This window comes from Rattus rattus, chromosome 4 (assembly GCF_011064425.1).
Source record: "Rattus rattus isolate New Zealand chromosome 4, Rrattus_CSIRO_v1, whole genome shotgun sequence".
NCBI lineage: Eukaryota > Metazoa > Chordata > Mammalia > Rodentia > Muridae > Rattus > Rattus rattus.
The window spans coordinates 46,567,349-46,584,341 of NC_046157.1; positions in this window are offsets into that span (position 1 = coordinate 46,567,349).

Below are 16,993 nucleotides of genomic sequence, written 5' to 3' on the forward strand. Positions count from 1 at the left end.
AGGAACCATGCTCCCAGGGCTGCCTGAAACTGCAATCTTTATTACTGTTCTGGCTTATTGTTCCGTGCTAAAATCAACACTTTATTACTCGTGCTTTAAAAAGCGCTAATATTCCGTCAATTAACACATGCCATTTGGGGAATTAAGTAAAAGTGTTTACTGCTAGTGCTCCTTTCTCTTGTCAGCCAGAAGCCTCTTGCTGAACAACGAGCTCATTAACTCTTTCTGAACCCGAGAGAAAAGAATAAAGGAAAGATATCACTTACACAGACACATACACACCAGGTGAAGCAGAAAATGGCTGTACCCAAACATTTGGATGGATGGATGGATGGATGGATGGATGGATGGATGGATGGATGGATGGATGAATGGGTCAGAGCCCAAGCCACCAACTTTATTTTCTCTGATCTTTTTATACCTTCTTAGACAAAAGTTCTTTAGAAAATTATCTCATAGGTAAACTGTTACACGAAATGGGAATTACAGAGTATCAATAACAAGTTCAAAGCACTGTTTCATTCTATATGCTCATTGTATGTTCAAAGCAACAGTTTCATATGACCTTGCCTTATCAGAGTGTGCACTATGGCTATATCTTTGGACCTGAATGCTTTTCCTCAAACACAAATTTGTCCCACGTCTATTTCTTTTTAGTATAATTATGAAAGCTCATTGTATATCTTATTATGCAGCCTTTACTTACTATTATGAGGAATGGGCACGTTCTATTCTTGATTCTAACTTTATTACAACCTTTTAGCAAAACAGCTAAAACTATCTCTTAAAACTTTCTAAGATTATTGAAACCAAATCAGAAATTCTGTAAAATCATTAATTCATCTAAACATCATTAATTCACAAAAGTTAATCTTTATGTTGAGATGCAGGAAATCTGCTCAATAGGGTGCGCTAATGTCCAGGACTTTTATATATTTTTTAATAATTGCAATAGGAAAGGCATATCAGCTGCAAGAAACAACCCCGAGATGAAGTCTCTGGGACCCTGCCTCACAGAGTTCACCCATCGCAGACCATGTTAAAAAACTGGGCCATCTTCAGGAAGGTCACCTGCAAGCCTTAGCCTTTCCTAGATGGCTCCTGGAACCTTGCTTGAGGCCACATACAGAATCTTCAGGAGGCTGAGGAGGTGGACTCTGTCCTGCTTCTGCTCTATTGTGGGTTAAGTCTTCCTTCCAAGCAATTGTAGGGCCACAGAATAATGAGAAAACAGTCTCTCTCTCTCTCTCTCTCTCTCTCTCTCTCTCTCTCTCTCTCTCACACACTCTCTCACACACACACACACACACACACACACACACACACCTTCACAATGGCTTAGTTCCTTCTAATTATCTTTCTTTCTTTCTCCTTCCTTCTTTCTTTCCTTCCTTCCTTCCTTCCTTCCTTCCTTCCTTCCTTCCTTTCATGGTTCTGGAGATTGAACCCAGATATTCAAAGTGCCAGGCAAATGCTCTACCACTAAGCCACATGACCAATCTTTTTTTTGTTTGTTTGTTTTTTGTTTTTTTTTGTTTTCAGACAGAGCCTTACTAAATTTGCCAGGCAATTCTTCCGTATCAGTTTCCCAAGTAGCTGGGTTCCTTCCTCCCTCCAGGCTATCAGCTGCCCCATCCCATCAGAACAGATCTCTAAGTAGCCAGGACAACTCTGAGCATTCAGTTCCAGATGCCTCTCTCCTGGCTCATTTTATTAAAGCTGTTGGTATCCTGTCTAAGCTCCAGCCCCACATCTACCTGGGAACAGCCAGGTTTGCTCCGCCCCACAGTTGCCTAGCAACAGCCAGCTGTGCCTGACTAGAGAGGGCACCGATGTTAGGGTTTAAATCTCAACCCGGTGACCAGACAGAACATACCAAGCCAACATAGTTCCACTGGAGAGGTTTAATGAGAGAAGAAGAGGAGAAGAAGGGAGGAACAAAGGAGGCCAGCCATGAGCACGTGGAGGGAAGTGGGGGGAGATAGAGAGAAGGAACAGGGACAGAGAGGGCATGAGAGCAGAGAAGAGGAAGGGCAAGAGAGAGAGAGGAGGGGGCGAGCAGCACCTTATATAGTCAGGCACATCTGGCTGTTGCTAGGCAACAGTGGGGCGGAGCATACGGGGCTGTTTCCAGGTAGCTGTGGGGGTGGAGCTTAGACAGAATACCAATAGGAGCCATGAATTGCTGCAATTTTCTAGGACACCTTTGTTTCCTGGCCCCTTCATGTAGATTAGGAAATGCCTTTGTTGAGGAAATGCATCCCTGCGAACAAAGCAGTAACAAAGCCTTGCCCCTGGGAACTCAAACGGTGCACAGACAGCATAACAGGATGATTGGACCTCAGGAATGGTTGTCAGACACTGGTATGTGCGCAGAGGAAAGACTCCAGCTGAGAACAAAAGCAGCGCCTCCTCCAGTGGCCAGGAGCCACTGCTGGTTTTCAGAGCCTGTGACCCAGTGCTTTAGTACTTTCAGGAAATAAACTACAAACTGGACGATCAGGGCTATAAGGACGCAATTGTCTCTCAAAATGTCTTGATTAATGTGTGGTGCGGGGCGGGGTGGGGGGAGCCCACAGGTGCCCGCGTCCCACAGCTGCACACTTGCTGCAAGTTGGAAATAATTTCCATCGAAATCACTGTCTTAAAAACAGCAGAACCAAACAAAGCTGAGGAGCCTAAACTGAGAGACTCAGGAAGCACAGTCGGGGGGTCCGAGTGGATGGTGTCCAGGCACCCACTTCCCAAGGCCCTGGGCTGTCTCAGGTGCCCTTGCAGATGAAATAAAGCCCTAGAAGCCTCTAACCGGCTGTCCATCCCTAGCGTCAGCACAGATGGAGGCCCACAGAAAGAACATCCCTGATCTGCACTGCTGTGAGAGACAAGGACTTAGGGCTAGGATTAAAATCCAACTAGAGAGACATGGCAGGAGCCACTGCTGTCTCAGTGTGTTGAGGGGCTCTTGTCAAGTGCAGGCTTCTCTGGGGACATGCGCACCACTCAGGCCTACAGAGCTAGCATAGCTGGGAGGTCTGGAAGCTCAGCAAGCTCTTGCTTCTCTAGGACCTAGGCTTACCTCGTACTGGTTCAAGATGGCAGCTCCTGACCTGTCCCTGAGGAACTATGAGGCCCCACAACCTGAGGAAAGAGCTGGAAATGCAGGAACACTTCAAGGCTCTTGTGAAGCCCTTCAGAGCAGTTCCTACAACTACCGAGGATCTGCAATGGCCAAGCCTGAGCCAAGCAGCTATCAAAGCCAATAAGAAAAAAGGCAGAGGGGCCCTGTTCCTGCATATTCTCTGTTCTGAGCTGTGGGTATTCAGTCTAAGCTCCACCCCCACAGCTACCTGGCAACAGCCAGATATACTCCGCCCCGCAGTTGCCTGGCAACAGTCAGCTGTACCCGACACTATATAAGGGGCTGCTTGCCCCCTCCTCATTGTTTCTTGCTCTTTGCTCTCTTCTCTTCTCTTCCCTGCTCTTCCCCTTTGTCCCGTCTCTCCCCATCGACCCCTTCCCTCCATGTGCTCATGGACCGCCTTTGCTTCTCCCCTCTTCTCCTCTTCTTCTCTCATTAAACCTCTCCACCTGGAACCATGTTGGCTTGGTGTGTTCTGTCTGGACTCGAGCCGAGATTTAAATCCCAACACTGAGACCTCAGTGCTGACTGTGGTACACACATCTGATTCTAAAGCATATGACGGTCATGAAGCTGAAAAGTCACTTCAAAAATATTCAACAAGCAACTGATGCCGCCATTGGAATGTTTTAAAGAAAGCCAGCCTCAACTAGCACAAACTGTCAGCAGTAGTTTCCTAACACCCTTGTTTCAGAAGGGAAGATGTTGTGGATTTGTTTTAATGTTTGTATTATGTTGTTTGGGTTTCCAAATTGCACAAGAATCCTGCATCTAAGATGATGGAGGTCCCTGAGCCCAGCTGGTTCTGATTGGCGAACAAAGTTGCTGGCAGCAAGGCACCATAGAAGAAACAGAATTCTCAATCTCTCTCTCTCTCTCTCTCTCTCTCTCTTCTCTCTCTCTCTCTCTCTCTCTCTCTCTGTGTGTGTGTGTGTGTGTGTGTGTGTGTGTGTGTGTGTCTTTCATTTGAGAGAATCTGGAATCTGGAGCATCAGGGCTGGTAGCAAGGAACTTGGGGCACCATTGCTGGGCAAGTAGAACAGATTAATCAACTACAGCAACAGGAAGGGTTGGGCCCTGAAGCTCTGTGAGTGAAGGAGTAGGCAATCTTTACTGCTTCTTGGTTTTAAAAGGATTCTGCAAGTTATGCCACAGAAAAAGAAGATGCAGAATATCCCTCTCCTCCTTGGGTCTCACATCTTGTCAGGTTTGGTGGACTTGTAAGAAAATGTTCTCTTTAGCAAAGCTCACCCTGATGGCTGTGGTCAACTGCACTGCATTGTGGGCAGAATAGGCCGGTCTTGGTGAACAGTAAAATACCATTTATTTACAACCCAGGTAAGAGATAAAATGTTATATACATATTTGAAAGCTTGTATACTCCCACAGGTAACAGAATAAAAAATCCATCTCCTCTTTTTCTGCATCTCTATTCCTCCCCTTTTTATTACTTCTTTTATTTTTTTACATTATATTATAATTACATTATTTTCCCTTTCCTTTATTCAAACTTGCCCATATATCCCTTCATGCATCACATACATTCCTCTTGTGTAATATGTAACCAGCTCAGTCTGGATCATGTCACTCACGTATGTTTTCAGGTCCAATCATTTGGTCTTCATATTCCCTTCCATTGGATATTGTTTTCAGCAAAGTTCTTTAGAGAAACAGAACTAGTGAGTGCATCTGTATTGTGATATTGGCATGTGTGATAGAGACGGTTAGCCCTATCGATACACATGCTTGCTAGAGATGGCTGAGTCCACGAAGATTAATATGTCAGCAGTCCCAATCTAGCCCTGAGAGCCTCTTCTGTTCCGAAAGCGTGGATGCTTTCTGCAGAGTTGCAGGTGTTAAGTCTAAGTGGGAAGATTGAAGAAGCTGGAACCTGATGTCAATGGAGGATGGTGGGCATAGCAGCAGCGGCATCGACATATACTCACCAAAGAACATCTGCAGGCAGGCAAGTATCGCTGCCTTTTCCTGGGACCTCTTTATATCGGAGCTGCTTGTTAGACATGCTGGAGGTGGCTCTGGTGGGAGGGCAGAAATAGGTGTGTCATACAGCATACTCGCCTGTTCTACATTTTGAAGAAGGACAAGGCAACACTACACATACATGTACTAATTAGAAAGCTAGTTCTAATTAGTGTAACTCCTATGGAAGGCCAATTCTTCTATAGCCCCGGGAGAGGAAACCAAACATCTTCTGATACTCTCTTGTCACTCTCTTTTCACAAGTAACTGGTCAATTTGGGGATTTTTTCCCCACAAAGGCCCAAATCACAGCAATTTAGTCTAGAGATCTTAACTTGCTCCTATTTTAGAATCAGACATCTCATTCCATAGGACACCCGGAGCGTCTGACTGAGCCAACAGAGAAGGGCAGAAGTCAGCAAAAACAAAGAACAAAAGGCATATTCATCAAACTCATGTCCATGTCTGTCAGGGACAGGGGTAGGAGCCATAGAAGGAGAACCACTGAGTTCTAATACTGAGTCACTTTACATTATCCTTGTCCTGTAAGGGTTAAGGAAGAAGGAAACTTCATTATCATGCCCCTGACAGGGCCTCTTTGGGGAAGACTGTTATCTTGCTAATGATAATTCCCAGTTTCAGCTTAATGACCCAGAATTTTAGCATGAATGACTCCATTTTGATATTTTAGTCAACTTGCTGAGGCCCAGAGCAGGGGCCCAGGCTAAGACAATGGCCTCTTATAGTTGTTCAGAAGCCATTCAACCTGACCAAATTGAATCCTACTTTATCAACCTTTCGGTATCATTTCCTCTTCTCGTGCTATGACAAAATACTTGTGAGAACTTAGGGAAGGTTTGCTTTACTTCCCAATGTAAGGGTACAGTCCATCATGAGAGGAAGGAATGGCAGCAGGAACATGAGGTGGCTGGCCACACTGCCTCTGCAGTCAGGAAGTGGGGACATTAATGCTGGTGCTCCAATCACTCTCTCCATTCCATTCTGTGTAGCCCTGCCCATGGGATGAGGTCACTCGTGTTCCAGGTGGATCTTCCCTTCTCGGTTAACTCTTTTTAGGAACACTGACGGACACAGGCGGAGGAGTACTCAATAATCTTAAACCCCATCGATCTAACAGTGAAACCAACCATCACACTTCCCTAGCATCCTACTTTAAAGTATTACATGTTAGTATAGAATTTCTTTGAATCTTTCTGTAAGCACTATGCCCCACTTTCCTGGCTTTTATGAACATGAAAAGGTCATGTTTTTCAGTGTCTCTACCAGCTTTTCTCCACACAGGTTATCTAACCTAAGGTTTGCCATTTTATCTTATAGCCACGAGTCAATGTAGCCACCATGTTCTAACTAAATATCAGAATTTCTCTGGAATGAGCATGCGTAGTTTCACTCTGCTATTACCATACACTCCAGGATCAGATCCATGTTGATGGTAACATATTTTAGATCTGATTACTTTTCTTTGAAATAGTTTTCAGTCCTCAAGTCTCTTTCTAAGGAACAAGTGTGTACCTGTCTTCAGTTCAGTGCTTGCTCTGTACTAAGCACCTGGCCCTTGTCCTCTCCTCATTTCCAAGCTAAGGAGACAGCTGCTAATCTTCCCTTTCGATGATGATGACACTGCATAGGCCAGGCTCACCCAGTTGCTAAACTGGAGAGCTGGCATTTGAATTCAGAGGCTGGTAACCCAACATCAACATGATGTATTCTGCCTTTTGATGTAAACCCTGCATTTGTTTATCTGTGCCTGGGGCACAGTATTTGTGCCTAACAAAACCATTTTCATTGTTCTTCCTCCTTAATTTCTTAGTCTCCTTACAGGACAATGAGTACCAGTCCTCAGGCCTAAAGGCCAGGTTCATTAACATTCTTCGCTGTCAGGTCTCTTTATTCTCTGATGATTTGCTTTAATACTTGATGGTGATGCTTACACATGTTTCTGTCACATGCTTACACATGCTTACACATGCTTACACATGTTTTCATCTTCACACACACAGTGCTCTCCACACTGACATCACCTTTCACCTGCTGGGACAACGGGGCTGCATTCATGTTTACCCCTGGATTTGGTCCCCAGCACTAAACAAAAAAAGCAGCTGGTGCTCTCATCAGTTGTCTTTCTAATCATTGCTTTCTCAATTTCAAATTCCTAATAAGGAGCAAATGGGTGTGTGCATAGCCACAGTCAGAAGGCATAGTGACAGGTCATGTCCTGGTGACAGGAGTTTGCAGCTGGGGCACCACATCTATCTTGGCAGAATGGGACGCAAAGAGTACACAGGAAGGGAGACCCAGATGTAAACCTCCCAGGCTCATCCCCAGCGATGAACTACTTTTTTTTGTAAGGTTCTGCCTCCTTAAGCTTCCACAACCTTTCAAAACTGCCACTACCTGGGGACTAAGTGTTCAAACAGTTCACACTCAAACCCCAACCATGTCTTTATTATAACCAGTTTAGGGCCACTCGGGTGTCCTTTGGCAATTGATCCCAGGATGGGCCCCTAAACTGGCTAGTCGTCAAAGCTGCATTGTCCCATCCTTCATTTTAATACTGAGTTACGATGAGTGAACTTCCAGCCCAGAAGAGAGCATGCAGGGCTAACTTTTAGAAGTCTGTGGCAGGCCAGGAGGTGGCTCAATGAAATGCTTGCTGTGCAAGCATGAGGATCTGGGTTCAGACCCCAACAACCACAGAAAACCCAGGAGTGTGAATGCAGACCTGTAACCCCACTGCTGAGGTGGTGGTGACAGGAAAAGCCTGCTGGCCAGACAGTCCAGTCGAATCGGTGAGCTCTAGATTCAGAGAGACACTGCCTCAAACATATGACAGAAGAATGCAGTGGTGCACATCTTTGATCTCAGCACTTGGGAGGCAGAGGCAAGTGATCTCTGTGAGTTCAAGGCCAGCCTGGTCTACAGAGCAATACCCTGTCTTAAAAAACAATGGTTGAACTCTGGCCTTCACCACACAGATGCATACATATGAACATATAACACACACAACACACACACTTATATTGCTAGTTGCCGATGTGATCTTAACATTCAAATGTGACAATCAAAAGTGTCTTCAGTCTTTATCCCCATTTCCTGGCCTAAAGACTCCTTAAATCCTTGGGTTCTTCAAAGTGGTAAGGGTCATCTTTCTGGACACTATGCAGAATGCTGGCTAGCAGTCCTCAGGTTCCTTGAAGATTGAGGCAGGTCACAGAAAGACCAGACAGGACTGGAAGGTATGGAGTTCCAGCACCAATCTCCGGATAGAGCTGAGGGACTGAGGCTTAAGGTGAGCACTAACAGTCACCTGGGACAAATGCCTGAGAGGCTTATTAACATCAAAGCAAACACAGACCACCAGGCTTTCCCAGCACCAGTTACAAAGTCCTGGCTACTCCTACTATGTATACTAGGTATACATAGTTCAGCTATGTATACCTTTGTCTACACTGATCCCTACCCTTACCCTCTCCAGCCCCTGAGCATTGATACCTTTCCTCCAGCTTCTCTTTTCTCCTACAGAACCTAGCCATTTTGCCTATGCGTGATCCTAGTTCTTGGTTCTTCTCTAGGCTCTTGGTTCTTCTCTCTTCTCTTCCTCTCTTGCTTTCCCTCCCTTTCTCACACGGCCCAGTCTATTCTACTGGCCATGTTCAGTCCAGACTTTCGGATGCCTCTGGCTGGGCACTTCCTATCTCCAATAAAACTTTCTTGGATTAGCCCATCCTGTGTGAAGAAGCCTTTATACCAACCCAAAGGGCAAGAATTTATGGAGTTTCTAAAAGGTATACTATACTATAAAAGCGCCTACAAAGAGAACTGAAAGCTGTACTCTCATCTCTTCTTTTTTTTTTTTTTTTTTTTTTTGTTCTTTTTTTTTTCAGAGCTGGGGACCAACCAGGGCCTTGCGCTTCCTAGGCAAGCGCTCTACCACTGAGCTAAATCCCCAACCCCTCTCATCTCTTCTTAAACTCATTCATCTAAAACCCGAGCCATCTAGAGTTCCTTGGTGATTTTCTTTTCTGTAAATAAGTGTTCCCCTGGGTACTATGACCCATTTTGCTAGTCATACCTTAGGACATGGATGTGGATCCCCAATATATAGCCAGTCACCAGAAGACTAGGTCAGAATTGGGGCTTGTAATTGATTGACAGTGGGGGCCAGTTAGGGGTTACAGTCCTTAACATCAGGAATTGTGTGCTAGTCCCAGGTAGATGGTGTTCAAATTAGAGAATTACACATAGTATCCACAGCTCTGACCATCATGGAAATAATGCTGGTCTCCTAAAGGGATGTGTGTTCCACCCTGTCAGACAACTGAACCTATTGTCCCCAAGAAACTGGAATTTCCTCAGGAGTCTCCTGCTGAGAGGAGAAGCCTGAGGCCTGGAACTGTCTGGAGGACAGATTTCACACAGCTCTGACAACATGTCAGATCACCTAGCAGGTGCTGAGACAATGATGGGTCAATAAGTTAGGACCATACCTTGATTATAACTGTTCAGCTATGTATACCTTTTTGTCTACTTATACCAAGCCTGTTCAGACTCCCAAAGGTGTGTGGTGTGTGTGTGTGTGTGTGTGTGTGTGTGTGTGTGTGTGTTCACTGCACCTCTTTGTTCCTCCTTTGACTACAGTGACATTGAATAAATTTCCTTTCTGCACTTGCCTCTTTAATTGGATTTTGAGAACATGTGGTCAAAGTCAGCCTGTTAGTGCAGCCAGGGCTGGGCTCTGACACTGAATATTCTCATAATACTGCCACAGCCTGGCTTCTGTGATAGTTCAGGGAGGGTCACACACACACACACACACACACACACACACACACACACACACACACACACACACACACACACACCCCTGTCCCAAACTGTGGTCAGATTGGGTAAATTGGAGTAGAGAATCCAATACGAGTATTTGTTTCCTGCAGTTGGGCTGTCATGATGATCACTCTTGTCCGCTGGTGGCGAGGGGAGAATTGAGCATTGACAGGAAAGCAGGTTTCATCAAGAGGCCAAGTCTTGTTCCTTCTGTAGCCCTGGAACATGCTTGTACCATCTCACTGGAAAACTGTAGCTGAGTTTTAGAAGAGAAAAATATCTTGAGGATATTGCCAGTGTTATTAGGATATTCTAGACTTCTACCCAAGAGTGTGTCAAATGGATTCAGCATGCAGACTTTGTAGAACCACAGATGATGTCACCACGGTTTCTGCTCGACAGACATCTCTTCCTAACAATTTCCAAAGTGCAGGGACATTCATGGCTATTAGCATGCCTCAGTAACTAAGCGAGAAAGGGGCATTCACCTATTTTTAGAAGTCATCTCAGACACATTGGAGACCTAACAGTATGCCAGATCAACTGAGTCACATCCCAGAGGGAGGGAAGGATGGAGGGAGTGAAGGCTGCCCAGTAACAAAGGAAATTAAGTCATTTGACCTGGTTTCAGTCTAAGTGCTCCAGAGTGCTTGCCGAGCATGCACAAAGTTAAGAATTTGATTTCCAGCACCTCATAAACCCAACCTCGGAAGGTGGACACGAAAAGATCAGGAGGAGTTCAAAGCCCAGTATCCTCCATGGGTGCAGGACCTGCAGACACCAGACTCCAGCCTAGTCGGGATAACTTTAGACACTTACCTCCTGAACTGTGACTGACCTGCATGATGCCTCTAAGGTCAGATACTTTATCGCAGAAGTCACAACACACCACCTATACCCCTTACCCCGGCCTAATTCTTTAAAAAAACAACAACCCAGACCCACAGGTTGGGCGAAGCTGGGTGTCCAGGTACGTATTCAAAGTAAAGTGATATTTAAGGGACTCACAGCTGAGTAATAGATGGAAAGATGAAAAAACTTGTCCAAGCCCCACCTAGATGTGCCTCCACAGCTTACAGGCAGAATGTGTTTATTCAGCATAAAAACTTCAGACAAAGTCTTATAGTACCACAGCATTGTAACCCAGTTTCTGAGTGAAAACTCTAGCCACGGGGAACAGCTGGGCCAGGACCCAGCTCTAGCAATGAGCCCAAAGGTCTTGGAACATCCAGAGTACCAGACACTTGCCATACCAAAGGAATATGCTAGTGGAGGAAGAAAAAAAAAAACCCTTCAAGCGGCTGGAATGAGATGGCATAGATATTACAGAGGTGCAACTGAAGCATAAGGGAGAGGGCTGTGGGTTGGCCATGAGTGAGAACATGGGAGCTGGTAATGAGGACCTGATCAGGTGTGAACACTGGTCTCGGGCAGGCAGAAAGCTGCTGACTCAGCAGACCACTGGACGCTACAGGACTGAGTACCTGGGCACGTGTTGGTGAAACATGCATTTAAAAGAATGCATACAGCTAGAAATGGAATCTACTAAGGGAAGGGGGATCAGAAATTGTTCAAGTAGCTACAGGCTGGCCAGGAAGAGCCCAGGAAGAGCAGAGTCAGGGCCAGTGAGGACAGATGTGAGGGATACCCAAGAGGTAACCTGATAGAACCTAGTGGCAGCTGAAAGCAGAAATGGAAAAGTAATCCCAGGCTTCAGATTTGGTTAGCAGAGCAGGCAGCAGTTCCATTAAGTAGGATAGGACATCGAGTAACATTTTAAGGGTAAGACAGAGCAGACAGAGCATCTCCAAGTCCATGGCTGGGGCTCGTCCAGGTGGTAAATCCTAATGAAGTGGTTAAATCGTACGTGCATAAACATGTACATCGTATGTGCATAAACATGTACATGGAGCCAGAGTTGGAGATTCTGCTTAGGATTCATCAGTGCACGCCTATCCAGGGGTAGAGCTGTGATGGACTTCTACCTCAGCCCACAGTGGGCGGAGGCGTCCACACCTGCCACCTCCTTACCATCTCAGTCACCAATATCTCCTGCCTCTCCACCTATGTAGGGTGCTCCCTCAAAAGAAGATATGGTGGACAGTTCCTGACGGACTCTATCCTGTTGTTTTATCTTTGCTATTCTACACCCAGGGCATACAAGGGATATAAAAATTACTAAAAATGGGTCTATATACAACATTCCCCGTGAAAAATGTCACTTGACTGATTGTACTAATTCTACTGATTGTATTAATTTCTCATTGTATGTCAGCTCTTTATGTTCTGTTATTTGTTACTCTTCCCCTACCTGGATATAAAGATCCTGCTATGTATGCATTGGAACGGGTTGCTAATTCGATCTCTCTCTCTCTCTCTCTCTCTCTCTCTCTCTCTCTCTCAGAGATTTATTGCTGCACTCATTTGAGGAGGTAGGATCTGTGTCAACCTCAGTTACTGCTCTAATTCAACAGGTTCACACCACCAACCATGTGCATTCCTTATCCCTAAATGTTTCCTTAGCATTGATTACTCAGGAAAAGATTGATCAAAGCTTGATAAAATTAGTGCCTTAGAGAAAGCCATTCTTTACATGGGGCCTATCTAAAAATATTAAGACATGCCTATCCACTTTGTATGTCCGTTATAAATGGATCTGTATTCCTCAATGGGTCAGAGATGTCCTGAGATTAAGTACAGGCACCCCTATGAGGTGTTTGGAAAAGTTCAGAACTTGCTGTTAATGTGGAAACTCCACACTCTCATATCAATGCTGTTAGTCCTCTTCTGCAGAAGAAAGGGCTAGTTATTTTTCTAATTCAGTTAGGAGTTTTGCTAAGAATATTTCTTTATGTAGTTTCCTTATACATTTTGGAGTTATTATAGGATTGTTTTGCACTTCAATTGTTTCTTTTTCCAGTCATCTTCAGACATCTGAGATCTGATATTCTGCCAGAGAGAAATACACATGCTTTGATTAACTAATTTAAAAGGGGGGGTGGAGGGATAAAAACAAAAGGGGGGATATAGGAATGACAGGATAAAAGGGTAGATTTTTTTTTAATTATTTAATTTTACACTTCAGATTTTATTCCCCTCCCGGTCCACACCCCCACCCCCTAGGGTTCATCCCATACCTCCTCCCCCTTCTCTCCACTCCCACCTTTGTGTCCACAGGATCTCCCCACCCCACTTATCCCATCAGACCTCTAAACTTCCTGGGGCCTCCAGTCTCTTGAGAGTTAGGTGCATCTTCTCTGACTGAACCCAGACCAAGAGTCCTCTGCTGTATATGTGTTGGGGGGCTCATCTCAGCTGGTGTACGCTGCCTGGTTGGTGATGCAGTGTTTGAGAGATCTTGGGGTCCAGGTTAATTGAGACTGCTGGTCTTCCTACAGGGTTACCCTCCTCCTCAGCTTCCTCCAGCTTTTCCCTAATTCAACCACAGGGCTCAGCAGCTTCTGTTCATGGGTTGGGTGCACAGATCTGCATCTGACTCTCTCAGCTGCTTGTTGGGTCTTTTGGTGGGCAGTTCCTTTTTTTGTGAAGGCCCTAAAGCCTCAGTAATGGTGGCAGGCCTTGGGGCCTCCCCTTGAGCTGGATCCCACTTTGGGCCTGTCGCTGGGCCTTCTTTTCCTCAGCCTCGTCTCCATTTCCATCCTTGAATTTCTTTCAGACAGGAAGAATTATGGGACAGAGCTTTGGCTGTGGGATAGAAACCCCATCCCTCACTTGATGCCCTGTCTTTCTGCTGGAGGTGGGTTCAATAAGTCCCCTCTCCCCACTGTAGGGCATTTCATCTAGGGTCCCCCTCTTTGAGTCCTGAGGGTCTCTCACTTCTCAGGTCTCTGGTATGTTCTAAAGCATCCACCCAACCTCCTTCCTCCTGAGGCTTTCTGTTTCCGTTCTTCTGCTGGCCCTCAGGGCTTCAGCCCTTCCCCCACCCAATACCAGATCATGTTCTCCTCTCCCCCACCCTCATCCCCTTTCCCTCCCCTGTCCCTCCTCCCTTCCCCCTTGTGCTTGCTGTCTTCTCCCTCCCAAGTGGATTGTGGCCCTCACTTGGGCCAAAAGGGTAGATTATTGAATCTACTCTTAGACTAGAAAGCAACAAGACTCAAATATTTACATTGTTACAGATTATTGCATATTGATACAAATTTGAATTTATATTTTTGTTAATATGTATATTATACACACACACACACACACACACACACACACACACACACACACACACATATATATATGCTTTAACTCTTGTTTAAGGTATTGTGCCTGTGGAACTCATTTTAAAATGTAATATAGAGTTTTAGTCTTTGACAGCTACTATTATAAATTGTTTAGGATAATTAAGAAATGTAAGTTAGTAGGCAATAATCAAACTTGTAGTCTTGTTAGGTACTAGGTTACTTAATTACAAAAATAACTTTACTTTGCCTCCTGTAGATGTTTTCAAAGTTAATCAGATAGCAAATAGCTAGAAATAAACAATATGTGACTATTCAAATATACTGAAATAGACAGGAATTATAGGATATGGTCTTCAAACACTTTAGAGATCTACAGAATACAGCATTTTAAGATGCTTTAATAGTAAAAGGCTTGATAGAGAGACATGTTTGCTCCTGGCAGCACTCTCATACCACTTCAGAGATGATGAGCATCAAAAACCTCCATACGAAGTTTGCTTCAAATGTGCAAAGCTACCCACTGTTCAAAAAACGGCCCTGGCCTCAACTGCCAACAGTATGCTGACCAAGCTGTGGGCAAGCAGGACACAAAGGAAGCCAACTGCCCAAGATTGCCAGGACAAAGTAAGCCAGGCTTTTATAGTTCCTGCTTCACTGGAAAGTCTATCAGATATTGTGGGCCAGGAGGTGAAAAGATGGATGCCCCCACATTGCAGAAGAATCTTGGGTGACTATCCACGAAGCCAGGAACCTGTCATTTCTATAGTTTTAGAAACTGCTTGTTCTGCACTTCCTGTTTACTTAGGCAATATCCTTCTCAGGTCTCTGATGGGGTTAAAGACTAAATACATAGAGTCTCACAGTTAAGCCTGAGTTGTTTAGGATTTAAGAAAAAAATTTAAGGTCAAAAAAGATATTCATAGGTTGATAAATACAAGTTATGATAGGAAGTGATTTAGATACAAAACTTTGAATTCACCAAGTAGAATACATAGTAGATTACGTTCTCCAAGGTTGCTAAATACAAATGGACTGGGCATTATGAATATAATTCTTACCCAAAAGTTTTCATAATTGTTCTTATTGTATAGAAAACATATTTTATTGGATTAAATGGGGGCAATAGTGGATGCCAAGCAGAACCTGTGTGGGCAGGTGAACTTCCTGGAGATGGCCCACTCTATTGGGAGATTTCCCATAGTTTATATGAATTAATACTTCTACAGAATGCCTAGTTCTACTTAAATCATTTTAGAAAGGGTAATTGATTAAAACTTTAAGGAGATGTTTAAGTTGATTTTCCAGATAGATAATATCTGGAAAAAATATGTTAGAATTAATTATTTTAACTTCTAAATTTAGAATTAATTAAATATATTAAAAAAGTTAGAATTAAGAGTAGAATGTGGACCCTACCTTGTAGAATAGTGAGGGCTGCATAGGTCAGAAAAGGAGAGTACTGAGCTTTCATGCGTTGCAAATATGTAAGTGTACAAGGAAGAGAAAAATAGGCTTGGGACAAGTTACTGATCAAAACATTTCATTCTAGGTTATGTCTGTGTCTTGGGGTTTTATTGCTGTGAAGAGACACTGTGGTCAAAGCAATTCTTATAAAGGAAAACATTTATTTGGGGCTAGCATACAGTTTTTAAGTCCATTATCATCATGACACAGCCCTGCCACTGAGTTTGAAGAAGGAACCAATAAAACATCATTAAGCCAGAGGTGTATGAAAGATCCAAAGGTTTCTGTTGTATTTGGCAGTTAGGTCAGATTCAGAGATTGGTTGAACATGCCTCGTGTACAGGCAGCAGGCACTGGGGACACAGCAAATGAGCTAGGAAACAGTTGGAGGGAGGTTGCTTTGCACTCCATGTGGTTAAAAAACAAGCGAATCTGGCTTTTCTCTAGGCCACAGGCTCTGCAGCTCCATATTGATTTTCTGCATGTAAAAAATGGTGCATGCACATGCAACCTCATCGCAGGCGGTCCTCTGAAAGCCCTCTTTACAAGACCACCTCTTGCTTTAACTGCCATACAATTCAAAGTACGAAGACATTTTTAAAAAACTCTTGAATGATTGTAGAAGAGAATCTTTAGTGTGAAATTCTAAAGGGCATACCCTTGAAATCAAAGAAATTAAATATTAAGTTATTCATCTGGAGTACCCCCTACCCCACCCCAATTTGGATCTAGCTAATGCAAGATTCCTTCTCCCACATAACCCTCACACACTTCATTGAGCTGTTTTACCTTGGTGCATGTAGCTAAAACCCACCTTCAGAAGCAGATTTGAAAATCACACACTTCCTGAAACATAGAGCACCTAATTTAAGATGTAGGCATTTTTAAAGTCTGTTGTAGAATTTTCACTTGTCTAGACTGTCTGCTGCTATGTTCCACGCTCTAGAAAACTTCTGTGACCTAGAGACCCCTTTCTTCACAGCTGCGATTGGTAGTTTGGCATTTGTTACCCAGTTGTCTGGTTTTGGCTTACAGTCTTCTGACAAATGGAACTGTAATTTTCATGCAAAGAGGCTAAAAGAGAGCTGGTGTTGCAAGAAAAAGGTTGCTTTTTCTTTGTCTTTTGTTTTGAAAAGAGCCAGGGCCTCACTCTGTAGTTTAGAATAGTTAACAGGAATTCTGCCTCAGTGCCCTGGGTGCTGGGATTACATGCATGCACCACCCTGCCCAGCTTCAACACCATTTTAAAAAGGTAAGTTTTGGACATGTGTTTGAAAAAGCCACAGAACGAATAAGGGAAACCTGGGGGCCCAACTTGTGCATTGCGGCTTTCCCCAGGAGGAAGAAATGGGGATGAGCTATTTTCCGATAG